This window comes from Dipodomys spectabilis, unplaced genomic scaffold (genome assembly GCF_019054845.1).
Source record: "Dipodomys spectabilis isolate Male_0828 unplaced genomic scaffold, ASM1905484v1 ptg000330l, whole genome shotgun sequence".
NCBI classification, from domain to species: domain Eukaryota; kingdom Metazoa; phylum Chordata; class Mammalia; order Rodentia; family Heteromyidae; genus Dipodomys; species Dipodomys spectabilis.
In genome coordinates this window covers 183,301-197,870 of record NW_024871007.1, presented here as the reverse complement: position 1 = coordinate 197,870, position 14,570 = coordinate 183,301, and positions in this window count along the sequence as shown.

The window sequence follows — 14,570 nt, the reverse complement described above, 5'->3', positions numbered from 1 at the left end:
AGCGGGCAAAAGCGTGAGACCCTCCCGGCAAAACTAAACCAACGCGAAAAGGCCTGAGGATGTGAGCCCGGTAGGCAGGTGCTTGGCTAGCAGAGGTAAGGGCCTGAGTGCAGGACCCAGGTGAGCCAGAAACAAGCTGGGTGTTGGAGGCTCGCGCCTGTCATCCCAGCTCCTCAGGAGGCTGAGATAGGAGGATCACAGTTCAAAGCCAGCCCAGCAGGAAAGGCCATGAGACTCTTATCTCCAACGAACCACCAGAAAACCCAACTGGCACTGGGGCTCAGAGTGGGAAGGTGCTATCCTTGAGTGGAAAACTGAGAGTTTGAGGCCCTGGGTTCAAGCCCCAGTAACCTTCCTTCTTTCTTTCCTTCCTTCCCTCCTTCCTTCCTTCCTTCCCTCCTTCCTTCCTTCCTTCTTTCCTTCCTTCCTTCCTTCCTCCCTTCCCTCCTTCCTTCCTCTCTCTTCTTCCTTCCTCCCTCTTTCCTTCCTCTCCTCTCCTTCTTTGCTTCTGCCCTTCCTCCCTCCCTCCTCTTTCCTTCCTCCTTTCCTCCCTTCCTTCCTTCCTCCCTTCCCTCCTTCCTTCCTCTCCTCTCCTCCTTCTCCTTCCTCTCCTTCCTCCCTTCCTTCCTTCCTCCCTCCCTCCCTCCCTTCCTTCCCCCTTCCTTCCTTCCTTCCTTCCTTCCTTCCTTCCTTCCTTCCTTCCTTCCTTCCTTCCTTCCTTCCTTCCCTCCTCCCTCCCATCCTTCCTCCCTCCCTCTCTTCTCCCAGGCTCTCTTTTCCTCTTCCTCCTTCCCTTCGATCTCTCATAGTATTTCCAAGCCAAGAGCCTGAAGACCCCTCCATTTCCTGGAGGTGAAGTGTTCTGGTTGAGAGGGGCAGGAGGGAGGGAGGGGGCAGGCCTTGGCATCCACTGTACTGTCAACTGCCCCGCAGCAGCAGCCCTGGGTCTGGGAACTTCCAGGAAGGAGAGGAAGACGGGAAGGAGGAGGGAGAGGGGGAGGAGGGGAAGAGGAGGAGGGGGAGGAGGAAGGGGAGGAGGATCCCAGGCCCAGGCCGTGTTTATGGGCCACAGGACGCTGTCCCGGCCTCCTGCCAGCCTCCTCCTGGCTGTGTGGGGGTTTAATGAATGTACCCAGCATCGGAGCTGAGCTCCGCAGCCCTCATCCAGCTCTTTGTTGATTACATGTCATTTGCTCAACTGATCCGGCTGTGTGACTTGAAAAGGCATTTGGGGGAAAGGAAAAAAAAAAAACCAACAAAAACTCCTGTCATCCGCCACTCAGCTTACCCTGGACCTTGACATGAGTCACACACACACACACACACACACACACACACACCATTAAAAGAAAAAGCTTCAGGGCTGCATTCCATTCCAGGTTAATGAGACACGGCTTGCTCGGGGTCCTGTGCACATGCTGAGACCCCCACGGAGCCCCTGGGGTTTTGCGGATCAATAGGAGTTCGTGTCTGATCTTGACGGGTTCAGAGGCGGGAAAGTGGATGGACAAAAATCACCAGGTGCTTGGCGGGGGGAGTAGGGGGGGAGGGAACCTCTGATCCACTGCGTGGTAGAGGCAGCTGGACCCAAACTGGACCTTGGCCAGTAGGGAGGGGGAGGGGAGAGACCCCACACTTGGAATTTCTGGGCTCCCCCCACCCCAACCTCACCCACCCAGGAATCCTCAGTCTCACATTCACCAACCACCCCCCACGCCAAGAGACACCCACAAATCCACAGGACCCAGCGGGAGGGAAGTGTCTTTCCTTACCAATCCTCCCTTGCCTCAGTTTCCCCTTTGACACTCCAGGGTGTCCCAGCTCAGGCCGTTTGCCTTCCTGACTGAGGGAAAGGAGTTTCGAGGGGCAATTTTCACTTGGGCAGAACTGGCCGGAGACGGACGAGCAAGTACACCATGCGGGCAGTCTGCTCAGATTTTTTTTCTATTTTGTCCTATATATTTTGCTGGTCCTGGATTTGAACTCAGGGCCTGGGCACTGTCCCTGAACTTTTTGTGCTCAAGGCTAGTGCTCTACCACTTGAGCCACAGCCCCGCTAGTTTTTTGGGGAGGAGGGTAATTTATTGGAGATAAGAGTCTCACCGACCTTCCTGCCCAGGCTGGCTTCGAACCACAATCCTCAGCTCCCAGCCTCCTGAGTAAGCAGGGTGACAGGCGTGAGCCACCAGCGCCCGGCTCTGCCCGAGTTTGGTGTTTGTTTTTGTTTTTAATCCTTCATGGCTGCCGCTGATCCTCAGGATGACTGATCAGGTCTCAGGTTCACCATTGGCCAGTGTGAACGGGGATCCACAATTTACCCCATGGATCCCTCCCTCTGCCCCACCTCAAAGCAGAGCAGCAGGAAGGAGTCAGAAAAACAACAGGGCAGGACTCCATCCGAATGACTTGCTGTTTCCACAGGATTTCACATGACATGTTAAGCTACTTGGCTGGGCGCTGGTGGCTCACGCCTGTCATCCCAGCTACTCAGGAGGCTGAGATCTGAGGATCACAGTTCAAAGACAGCCTAGGCAGGAAAGTCCGTGAGACTCTGATCTCCAATGAACCACCAGAAAACCAGAAGTGGCGCTGTGGCTCAAGTGGTAGAGTGCTCACCTGGAGCTGAAGAGCTGAGGGACAGCGCCCAGGCCCTGAGTTCAAGCCCCAAGACTGACAAAAAGGAAAAAGAATAATTTTTTTTAAATGGCATTATTTATGTCAAGTGACCATTTGACAGAAAATAATCTTTTTGTTTATTGGTGGTGGTGGTGGCTGTGGAGCTTGAACTCTGGGTCTGGGCGCTGTCCCTCAGCTCTTCAGCTCAAGGCGAGCGCTCTACCACATGAGCCACAGCGCCACTTCCGGTTTTCTGCTGGTTCATTGGAGATCAGAGTCTCACGGTCTTTCCTGCCCGGGCTGGCTTTGAACCGTGATCCTCAGATCTCAGCCTCCTGAGTAGCCAGGATGACAGGCGTGAGCCACCAGTGCCCGGCCAGAAACTAATCTCCATTCAGGCATGATGGAAGAAAAAACTGACTTAGTCCTGCTCACCCTCTTGTCTGCTCTGTGTGTGTGTGCGCAGAAGGAAAAGTAAAACCATCCGCCTTTCATGGACCATTTTTTCCCCGTCCCTTCGTCCAGCCCTGCATGGCTAAGGAAGGAGCACTGTGGCTGAGCAAGGGACTGTCTATAATTTCCATCTTGTGCCGGGTTCCCCTGGAGATGCCGCTCAGCTCTCCGGAAAATAATTAGCATCTCTCCCTAAGTAGCATCTTCCTGGCTGTGCGGGAGTGTGTGTGTGTGTGTGTGTGTGTGTGTGTGTGTGCAATGGCTTCCCTCCACTTTCTATTTCTGAACCATCAGGTGACTTCCTGGCTGTCACCAGGGGCTGTCTCCCATGTGGGAACCCTCTAGAAACAAGAGGAAGGTCAGCTCCTTGCGTTGCCTGCTGGCTTCGCGCTGTGAAGCCCACCCCCCTGTCGGGCCTTGAACACTTAAACCAGCCCTGGGAGGACCTGAGGAGGGGGGGGGGTCTCTTCCCAGAATGGACTGTCACCGAGGGGATAATCCTTTCCATAGCCGGGGGTCCTGGATCTCAGCTTGACCTCGGTGCTCTTCTAATGGGACTCTGAGCACACCCGTGGTGTCTTTCCACCCTTGGCTTTGTGCTGTTCCCTGCACGGGCCCACCAGTGATCACTGTTTCCTGCCCTCTAGCCCTTTGCCGTCCAATTTAAGTGGATGCCTTCAGTGGCGGGGTTTGGGGGGGGGAGGTTGCCCCTAAATGTCTCTCGCTGGTATAGCAAAACACTGAGAAGATGAGAATTAACTTTTAAAGATCTCCTACTGGGTTGGTTTGTTTGTTTGTTTGTTTCCTGCCAATTCCTGGAGCTTGAACTCAGGGCCTGGGCGCTGTCCCTGAGCTTCTTCGGCTCAAGAGTAACGCTCTACCATGTGAGCCACAGCGCCACTTCGGGCTTTTTCTGTGTCTGTGGTTACTGAGGAATCGAACCCAGGGCTTCATGCATGCTAGGCCAGCACTCTACCACGGAGCCATCTTCCCAGCCTCGCCCACTAGTTTAAAAACTATGTTCTGTGTGTGTGTGTGTGTGTGTGTGTGCGTGCACACGCACATGCAAGAGAGAGAGAAAGGGAGAGAGAGAAAGTATGAGAGGGTTCTGGGACTTGAACTCAGGGCCTGGGCGCTGCCCCTCCCCTTTTTCTGCTCAACGCTGGTGCTCTACCACTTGACCCACATCTCCTCCACTTCAGGCTTCGGTTTTCGGTTTTGTTGGTTCATTGAAGATCAGGGTCTCATGGACTTTTTTTCTGCCCCGGCTGGCTTTGAACCATGATCCTCGGATCTGGTTGGCCACGTCTTGTTCGAGCCCTTTGGTGAATTTTAAGCCACACGGCGGCGTGAGGGAAGCGTTCCCATTCTTGTCTCCATGAGAGCACAAAGTCGTCGCCGTGTCGTGACTCGCGGAGACGTTATTTCCTTTCCCCTTAGCCTAGGGTTCTGGATGAGAGGCAGGGGTGGAAAGTAAGGCTCGGATGAAGGGGTTCTCCCAAGCACCCCCCATCTTAGGAAGCTACCCATGGGACCTTCCATGTCCCCCGAAGTTCCTGACATGCCCCGAGCAGAGGGGGCTAAGAATTCAACAGAAAGTTCCTTGCTGTCTCCGGGGAGCTCATGGTCCCCAAAGACGGTGATGAGATTATCTTGGCCTTCCCTGCCCAGCACAGAGACACCCCCCCCCCTCCCCAGGACCCCTAGGCCACCTCTGAGTGGGGGACAGAGGGAACAAGGCCGGGCAAGTGCTACTTTGGCAGGGACCCAGCAGGAAATAGAATAATGGACACTTTCCTGTTTCCATCGAGTCTAATGGCAGCACGAAAAACAATTACAGCTGTTTGTCTCTGTTTTTCCCTTCCTTTCCCTCCCTCTCGCCCTCCCTCCCTCCCTTCTTTCTTTCCCTCCTTTCTGTCTTCCCCTTCTTTCTTTCCTTCCTCTCTTCTTTCCTTTCCTTCTTTTCCTCTCGTTTTTCCCGTCTTTTCTTTCCCTCCCTCCTTCCTCTCTCCCTCCTTCCCCCCTTCTTTCCCTCCTTCCTTCCTATATTTTTTCTCCTTCTCTTTCCTTCTGCCTTCTTTTCCCTCTCTCCTTCCTTCCCTTCCTCCTTCTTTCCTTCCTTCCTTCTTTCCTCCTTCCTCCTTTCCTCTTTCCTTCCTTCCTTCCTTCCTTCTTCCCTCCCTCCCTTCCTTCCTTTCCTTCTTTCCCTCCTATTTTCCCCTTCTTTTCTTTCCCTCCCTCCTTCCTCTCTTCCTCCTTCCCACCCTTCTTTCCCTCCTTCTTTCTTTCCTATATTTCTTTCTCTTTCTCTTTCCTTCTGCCTTCCTTCCCCTCTCTCCCTCCCTCCCTCCTTTCTTCCTTCCTTCTTTCCCTCCTTCCTTCCTTCTTCCCTCCCTCCCTTCCTTCCTTTCCTTCTTTCCCTCCTGTTTTTCCCTTCTTTTCTTTCCCTCCCTCCTGCCTCTCTCCCTCCTTATCTCTCTTTCCCTTCTTGTATTTCTTTCTTCCTCTTTCTCTTTCCTTCCTTCCTTTCCCTCCCTCCCTCTATTCCTTCCTTCCTCCTTCCATCTCTCCCTCCCATCCTTTTCCTTTTTTCCTCCCTCTTTCCCTTCCTCCTTATGCCTCTTTTTGTCTTCATTTCTTTTCCTAAATTTTTGCATACATTAAGAAGAGGGAGCACCCCCCCCCACACACACACACACACGTGCACCCCAGAGGGAATTCTCTGAAGTTCTCAAGTGCTTTGCAGTTGGTTGGGGTTTGAGATGAGAGATGGGGCACTCAGGATGGAGAGGAGGGAACTGGGAAGGGAGCCACACTTCCCTTCCAGGAAGAAGAGTCAGTTCCTCCTCACAATAGAAACGCACGCCTTTGACGGCCATGGTGAGTTTTGTCCTTTTCTGTCTTTGCCTTCTGAATTGATATCTCTCTCTGCCACATTGTTTTTTTACACTTACACACACACCCACACACCCACACATACACCAAAAAAGAACCCCGGCACAAATGCTGAGACGTGAGAACAATGGATCCTGAAGGTGAAGTTGGCCCAGGTTTGGATTCAATCATCGCTCCCCTTTGTTATGCAAATGTATGCAGATGAGGTGGAGGAGGGTCGCCCGTCTGCTCTCTCTCTCGGTGTCATTCAGAAGGGGAAATTCAGCATCCTTGGGGCCCAGATGCCCAAAGAAAGGGCCGGCCTGTCTCAAAATCATTTCTGGTCCCAGGCCCCGTGGGTGTCTCTGTCCGCCACCAGCCCCCCTCCATCTTCCCCGGGACGAGTTATTTGTTCCATTCTGTTTCTGTCAGATAGAAACACCCCTTCCCCCCCCCCCCAACCCTCTGGGTGTCTCCAGGCCCATCCCAGTCCCCTGGGGTTCCGGCCTCCCAGCAGAAACAATGGCCCAGGTCTGGCTGGGAGCTTCCGGTGTGCCAGGCACCCTGCCAGGCCCTCTCTACCCAGCTGTCTCTCCAGGAAGGCACTGCCCAGATTCCTTTCTTCAGCAGAAGGACAGCTGTGGGCTCTGCCCCAGGTACAGTCACGTAGCTGGCACAGGGACCGGGGTTTTGAACGTCTTGTTACACAGATGTGTGGCACACACTCTGGCCTCCAGACAGGGACTTTGTGCTTCTTCTTCTTCTTCTTCTTATATTTTTCTTTTCTGTTTTTTTGGTGGTAAAGTGGAGTCGGATTTGAATTCAGGGCCTGGCACTTGCAAAGCAGATGCTGCACTACTGAGTCACGCCTCTCACCATTGTTTATTATTATTGTTATTATTATTATTATTGCACTTGCTTATTTTGGTGGTCTGGTTCTGCTTCCTGCCTAGGAAGGCACCAGAATCACGATCCGCCTATTTCAAGCTTCTTGACATAACAGGGTTATTCACAGGTGCATCACCACCACCACACCCAGCTTCTTCTTTCTACGGAGACAGGAATCTGCACCTTGGGTGGTCTCCAACTGCCATCCTCCCTGACCTCTGCCTCCCAGGTCGCAAGGATGATAGGTGTGAGGCACTGGGGTGCAGCGGGGATTTAACTGAGCAGATAAACTCAATCCCCAGCACCACCATCAAAAAATAAAATAGGGCTGGGAAGGCGGCTCAGTGGCAGAGTGCTGGCCTAGCAGGCATGGAGCCCTGGGTTCGATTCTTCAGCACCACAGACACAGAAAAAGCCAGAAGTGGCGCTGTGGCTCAAGTGGTAGAGCGCTCGCCTTGAGCCAAAGAAGCTGAGGGACAGCACCCAGCGCTTGAGTTCAAGCTTCACCACTGCCTAACAACAACAACAGCAGCAACAATAATAATAATAATAAAATTAAAAGACCTGCCAAGGATTGATTTTATCTTGAGCGTACAATGTGATGATCACAGACACACACACAGACACACACACACCCTACCTTGTCATAATTAACACTCATGGATTAACACATCAATGAACCACCCAGGTATGCATGAGATTACCAGGAAGTTCTTGGCACCTCACCCTGTGTGCACGCTGTATCAGGAGAAGTCGGGGAATGGGTGTCCAGGAGGCCCCGGCTTCCCGGGCCTAAGACTCCAGCTGCCCACTGGAGGAAATCACTCAGGACGGTCCCTTTCCCAATGCCATTTCCCTGCTTCACGGTCTCATCAATCAGCCGGGAACCCCGAGTCCTACTCTTTGAGAACTGCGTCTGCCCCCCGCCCCCCTGCCCCCCGCCCCTGCTTTCACATGAGGCTCATGAGAAAGTCCCCCCCCCACTCCCCATGATCTGATCTGCCCCCATTCGACCCTGGGGCCCTGGGCAAGGTGGGGTCAGGTATGTGGGAATCAGGGCCAGCAAGGCCTGGCCTGAGGGTCACGCCCCCAGATGGAAGGGGTCACTGCCATCCACCCTGGCCTGCACCCCCAAATAACCCTCAGGACAAATAACTCCCCTCGCCTCCCTCCCGAGAATGTCCACGGAGCCTGCTGGACCAGCTGTGGACCACTGCACGGTCTCTTCAAGCCTGTTGGTCCTCAGCTTCTAGAACGTTCTGAAAAGTTCTGGTTGGTTGCAGCCCTCCTTAAGTGTCGTCTAACCCCTTTCTTCCTGCCCTGGGGAGTGTGGAGTGCTCCCCAATTGGTGTCATCCAAGATGGATTTTTCATGTCCTAAATCTGTCACATCTGTCATCCTAGCTACTCAGGAGGCTGAGAGCTGAGGATCACGGTTCAAAGCCAGGCGGGGCAGGAAAGGCCATAAGACTCTTATCTCCAGTAAACCACTCAGAAAAAGCCACCATGGGCTGTGGCTCAAGGGGTAGAGCGCTCGCCTTGAGCACAAGAGGCTCAGGGACAGCGTCCAGGCCTGGAGTCCAAACCCCAGGACCAGCAGATCAACAACAACAACAACAATAATAATATGCATTTGGTGCCATTCTGGCCTGAGCAAGGCACCATCAATGTTTGGTAGCTTAGGGGTTCCACAACACACAGTGCCTTGTCAGCCTGTCTATCTGCCTGTCTGTTTGCCTGTCTGTCCACCTGTTTTTCTATCTTTCCATCCATCTGTCTGTCTGCCTGTCCAAATGTCTGTCTGACTGCTTGTCTGCCTATCTGTCTGTCTGCCAGCCTGTCTGCCTGCCTGTCTGTTGTCTGCCTGTCTGTCCACCTGTCTCTTGTCTATCTGCCTGTCTACCCATCTGTCTATATGCCTGTCTGACTGCTTGTCTGTTGGTCTGCCTGTCTGCCTGTCTATCTGCCTGCCTATCTGCCTGCCTGTCTGCCTGTCTATCTGCCTGCCTGCCTGTCTGTCTGACTGCTTGCCTGTCTGTCTGACTGCTTGTCTGTCTGCCAGCCTGTCTGCCTGCCTGTCTGTCTGTGTGCCAGTCTGTCTGCCTGCCTGTGTGTCTGTCTGTCTGCCTGCCTGTCTGTCTGTCTGTGTGTCAGCCTGTCTGCCTGCCTGCCTGTGTGTCTGTCTGCCTGCCTGCCTGTCTGTGTGTCTGCCTGCCTGCCTGTGTGTCTGTCTCTGCCAGTCTGTTTGTCTGCCTGCCTGCCTGTGTGTCTGTACCTGCCAATCTGTTTGTCTGCCTGCCTGTCTGTGTGTCTGTCTGTCTGCCAGCCTGTCTGCCTGCCTGCCTGTCTACATTTGGCAGCCAATACCACTGTCCCCCACCCCTCTCCCAGCATTCTGTTGCTTGTCTGTCTGTCTGTCTGGGAGAGATGACTAGGGAGGACTCTGTGGGGTGTAGGAACGGACTTGGACTTGGGTGTTGGAAGTCCACGCGTTCCTGTGGTGAATAAGCTAATGAATGCGCCCAGCTACACGCCCAGGGCGGGGGAGGATGGAGGAGGGGGAGGTGGGGGGGGAGGAAGGGCGGCCCCCCCAGCCGCAGCAGGAGGAGAAGGTCTGTTTTGACTCAGACAGGAGCCTGGAGGGAAGCCGAGGCTCTTCTCAGACAGTCATTCGCAGCTATCTGGGACAAGCCCCTAAAGCACTCATTAAGGGCGCACAAATGAGGCCTGGGCTACGGCAAGATGCTCAGTTCTCTGATTCCTCTCCTCTCCCCTCCCCCCCCTCCCTTTAAGGAAATAAAAGCTACACTTGGCAAAACATTTAGGAAACTCAGAGACGCAGAAATGAGTGTTGCTTAGATCACTTCTGTGCTCCTTCTGGGCTTCCCTCTGGTTTCCCAAAGGGGTCATTTTAAGTGGGCTTTGGAGGATCAGTAGGAGTTTTGCTGGATTATGGGAAATCATTTCCAGATGGGGGAATGGCACGAGCGAGCAGCCATCCCCAGGTCTGAAAATGCACGCGCGCGTGGTCTGTGAAGGCCCATGGCAAAGGGACAGGGCCACACAAGGGCACTGCCTGGGATAGCGTGTGTTTAGAAAGGACCTCCTGTTTTAGACTAAAGCGTGGAGGGCTGCTGGAGCAAGGAGCAGTAGGATGGTGAGAGGGAATCCTGGGAGCAGAAGCCACTGGGGCCCCAGGGAGGAGACGGCGGTGGGGCACAGGCCAGGGTAGCAGCGGAGGCCGCGTGGAAAGGGAGGAAGAGACGCGGTGCCATGTGCCGGTCTCCACTCATGTCGGTGGGAGCGAGGGGAAAGGCCTTGTGGGTGGGTTAAAAGGAAGTAGCACCCTTTCCAGGAAGAGGCCTTGGCCGGTGCAGCTGGGGACACACAGCACAACCTCCCCACCCTGGGCCGGACTCCAGCCGTGGGCCTCCCATCTCAGCCTCCCGAGTCGCTGAGGTCACAGGTGTGGGGCACGGTGCTGGATGAATGAAGACGGTCTCTCTCCATATTACCTTCAATGGCTCATTTCATAGATAGATCATAGATCATATATACACACACACACACATGCATTTTACATAAATGCTCATGCATAAATTCACTGCAGAAATAAAACATACAAAATCATTGTATCTCAGTACATACATGAATTCATTATATAAAACGACATGAACTCACTTTATATAAATGTACTTAAATAAAAAATAACTGAAATAATTATATCCAAATAGATGCAAACTCATTATATAGATTAAAAGATGAAATCGTTATATCTAGATGTATAAATTCACTATATAACTGAAAATATATCAAATCATTACATATAAGTATATATAAATAAAATATATGAAATGGTATATAAATATATGTGCATTCGTTATAGAAATAGAAATATATATAAAATCGGTACAACTAAACATATGGAAATTCACTACATAGAAATATATGACATGCATTTGTTTCTAACGCATTCATGCATTTGTTTCTAACACATTTATAAGATTATTTCTTTGTTGCTTTGTATGTCCCTCCCCCACAGTATAACCCCTGCTTTCACTATATTTGATATCGGTATAACTTGTGGAGGAGATGGGGAAAAACAAGTCGTTTAAGGATACAGGTGGACCTGTTGCAACAATGAGAAGTACAAGTTGTCATGTCGAAAACGAGCTTTACAACTTTGGTGGCGGGGGGAGGGGGGGATTGGGCAGGGGGGCGGGGGGAGGCTGGGAAGGGATGGGAAGGGTAAACAAAGGAGGAGGCTGCAATGCTTGATAAGAAATGTACGCATTATCCTGGCCCATGTAATTGTAACCCCTCTGTACAGTGTGTTCACAAAAAATAAAAATTAAAAAAAATGGACCTAAAACATTCAAAAATATATGACAGCATGTCAAAAATATATATACATTCATGCTGTAAATAAAAACATATGAACTCATTTTATATATAAATAAAAATATATAGGAAATCATATCTAAATCTATATGAATTCGGGCTGGGAAGGTGGCTCAGTGGTAGAGCGCTTGCCTTGCATGCCTGAGGCCCTGGGTTCGATTCCTCAGCACTATATAAGCAAAAAGAAAAAAAAAAGCCGGAAGTGTCACTGTGGCTCAAGTGGTAGAGCGCTAGCCTTGAGCTGAAGAGCTGAGGGACAGCGCCCAGGCCCAGAGTTCAGGCCCCACAACTGGACAAAAAAAAAAAATCTATATGAATTCATTATATAAACAAAAATACATTAAACTATTGTATTTAAATTGATTATAGAGGTAAACATAGATGAAATCATTATATAAACATATAAATTCATTATGTAAAAATAGATATGAAATCATTCTATATAAATATATGTAAATTCATTACATAAAAAAGGAAATCATTATGCCCAAACATATAAATTCATTATATAAAAATACATGAACTTATTTTATATAATATATAAATCATCATACATGAATGCATATGAGTTCATTATATAAATAAAAATAGAGGAAATCATTATATGTAAATATATGTAAACTCATTATATAGATTAAATATGTGGAACCATTATATATATTCATTATGTAAAGATATACATGAAATCATTATGTATAACTATATGTAAATTCATTATATATATTAAATATGTACTTGTGCCAATACTGGAGCTCAAACTCCAGGATTCATGCTACTGCTGGGCTTCTTTACTCTGGTCCTCTACCACTTGAGCCACAGCTCTACTTCCCGTTTTCTGGTGGTTCATTGGAGATAAGAGTCTCACGGACTTTCCTGTCCAGGCTGGCTTTGAACCTCAATCCTCCGATCTCAGCCTCCCAAGTGGCTGGGATGACAGATGTGAGCCACCCGTGCCGGCCCTCTGGCATATTTTTAGAGCAGGAAAATGTCACTGTGGCCTTAGATTTGACAGGCAGAGCCAACACCCCTGACTCAGGAGGCAGAGATCAGAGGATCGAGGTTCGAGGCCCGTCTGGGCAGGAAAAAAAAAGCTGGTAAGAGTCTGTGGCTCAAGTGGTAGAGCACCTGACTTAGGCAAAAAAATAAAAAAGCCCAGCAAGAACAAGGGCTCTCCCCAAACCCAACGAATCCCAAAATGCCACCTGAGGAGTCTAAAATAAGATTCCCAGGCTAGCCCAAGTAATTGGTGCCTGAGTCACCATGGTGAAGTTCTGGCTCTGCAGCAAAAAGGGCCTCATGCTCTTGCTTGGCTTTTGTGTTCAAGGTTGGCATTCTTCCACTTGAGCCACACCTCCACGTGTGGCTTTTTGCTGGTTCACTGGAGATAAGGGTATCATGGACTTTCCTGCCCTGGGCTGGCTTTGAACCCGGATCCTCAGATCTCAGCCTCCTGAGTGGCTGGGATTATAGGCATGCATGAGCCACCAGTGCTAGGCTCTGTTTGGCCACACAGTTCACCTTGTTCATTTTTTTTGTTCCATATCACACATCCTTCCTGATAGAACTTCCACCCACACTGGCCAGTCCAGTCCAGTCTCGGGCCTGAGTGGCTTTCTGGAACATTCTCCCACCTCCAAATTATTGTTCATAGTTTGTGTCATCAGAGTGGGTCACTTTCGATTTCAACAGCCTCTCTCCAGTCTTTGCTTATTTTTTTTTGTGCCAGTTCTGGGGCTTGAACTCAGAGCCTGGGCGCTGTCCCTAAGCTGTTTTTTGCTCAAGGCGAGCGCTCTACCACTTGAGCCACAGCACCACTTCTGGATTTTCTGGGGAGTTCACTGGTGATTAAGAGTCTCTCAGATTTTCCTGCCCTGGCTGGCTTCAAACCTGGATCCTCAGATCTCAGCCTCTCGAGTATTTAGGAAGACAGGTGTGAGTCACCGGTGCCCGGCTTAGCTTAGCTTATGAAAAAAAGGTTCTTCTCCCCACAAAGGGTAAACACACGCAGCCGTGGTCCTGACTGGACACCATGTGGACAATGAACTCTACGACTTGTGGGTGGGAATGGGAAGGGGAAGCATTGTCCAAAAAGAAACGGACTCATGGTCGTACTCATGAAATAATAACCCTTCTGTACAGCAACTTTACAATAATATATATATATTTTAAATTCTCACCTACAGATCGGTTTTCCTGGAAATGTTCTATTTCTGTCGTGGGCAGAAAATATCATATATATATATATATATATATATATATATATATATGATCAGAATTAAATCTGTGTTTATCATGGATGGGAAGAAGAAAGGGTGACGTGTTCTTGATTGGAATTAAGACCCTGGAAATGGCTGGGACCAGGCTGGAAGTGACTTACAGAGGTCATGGCAGATCAAGGAAGAAGTTCCATGAATGGCCTTGAGGTTGGTGTGTGTGGTGTGTGTGTGTGTGTGTACCAGAAGTCCACCTGCTGGCAGTTCTGGGAAGCCCAGGGCTGTGGCTGAGCGATTGTGCGGCCTGATGCTGCCCCCTGGTGTCACATCTTGAGAACTGCACAGCCCCGTTGGGATGTTCCCCCCTTAAAAGGGTCTGAGTCCTGATGTTGGGCCCAGTGGGTTTGTAGCTGGCTCTTGGGGGGACCCTGGGACTTCTGAGTGGGAGAACTGAGAATCAGGCGCTTCTCTTTCCTGGACTGCTACCTTCCTTGAACTTGAGACTTAAGAAGAAATCCAAGAGCCAGGCACCAGTGGCTCACACCTGTAATCCCAGCCGCTCAGGAGGCTTGAGATAGGCGGATGGAGGTTTGAAGCCAGCCTGGGCAGGAAAGCCCGTGAGACTTTTAAAATCTTTTAACTTCTGTCATCCTGCCTCCTCACCTGCAAATCAGGGGGTAACTCTACTTCCCTCCCTGGTCCCTGGTGACAGTTCAGGGAGTTTTCATACAGCCTGGGAAAGATGCCTCTTTCACGCTGGACATGATGTGCTGTGGTAATTTCTCTGCAAGGATCCGACAGCACGCCAAGTTGTTTATGAAGGCACACAGGCCTCTTCTGGTTGTACCCATGGACCTAGGCTAAATCTGATTGGACTGTGATGAAGGAAGTGGCGTTGGAGGAAGTGGGGGAAAAGAGGAGGAACCAGGGATGGTGGTACACGCCTGTAATTCCATCACAGGGCCTGGGATGCGGAGGCACGAGGACCCCAAGTTCAAGGACAGAGAAGGCCAAATAGAGTCGCACCGTGTTGCCAAACAAACACTTAAAGAAATAAGCATTGTGTGCGTAAATTGTAAATTGTGTGTGTAACAGTACTGAGGCTTACACTCAGGGCCTGGGCATT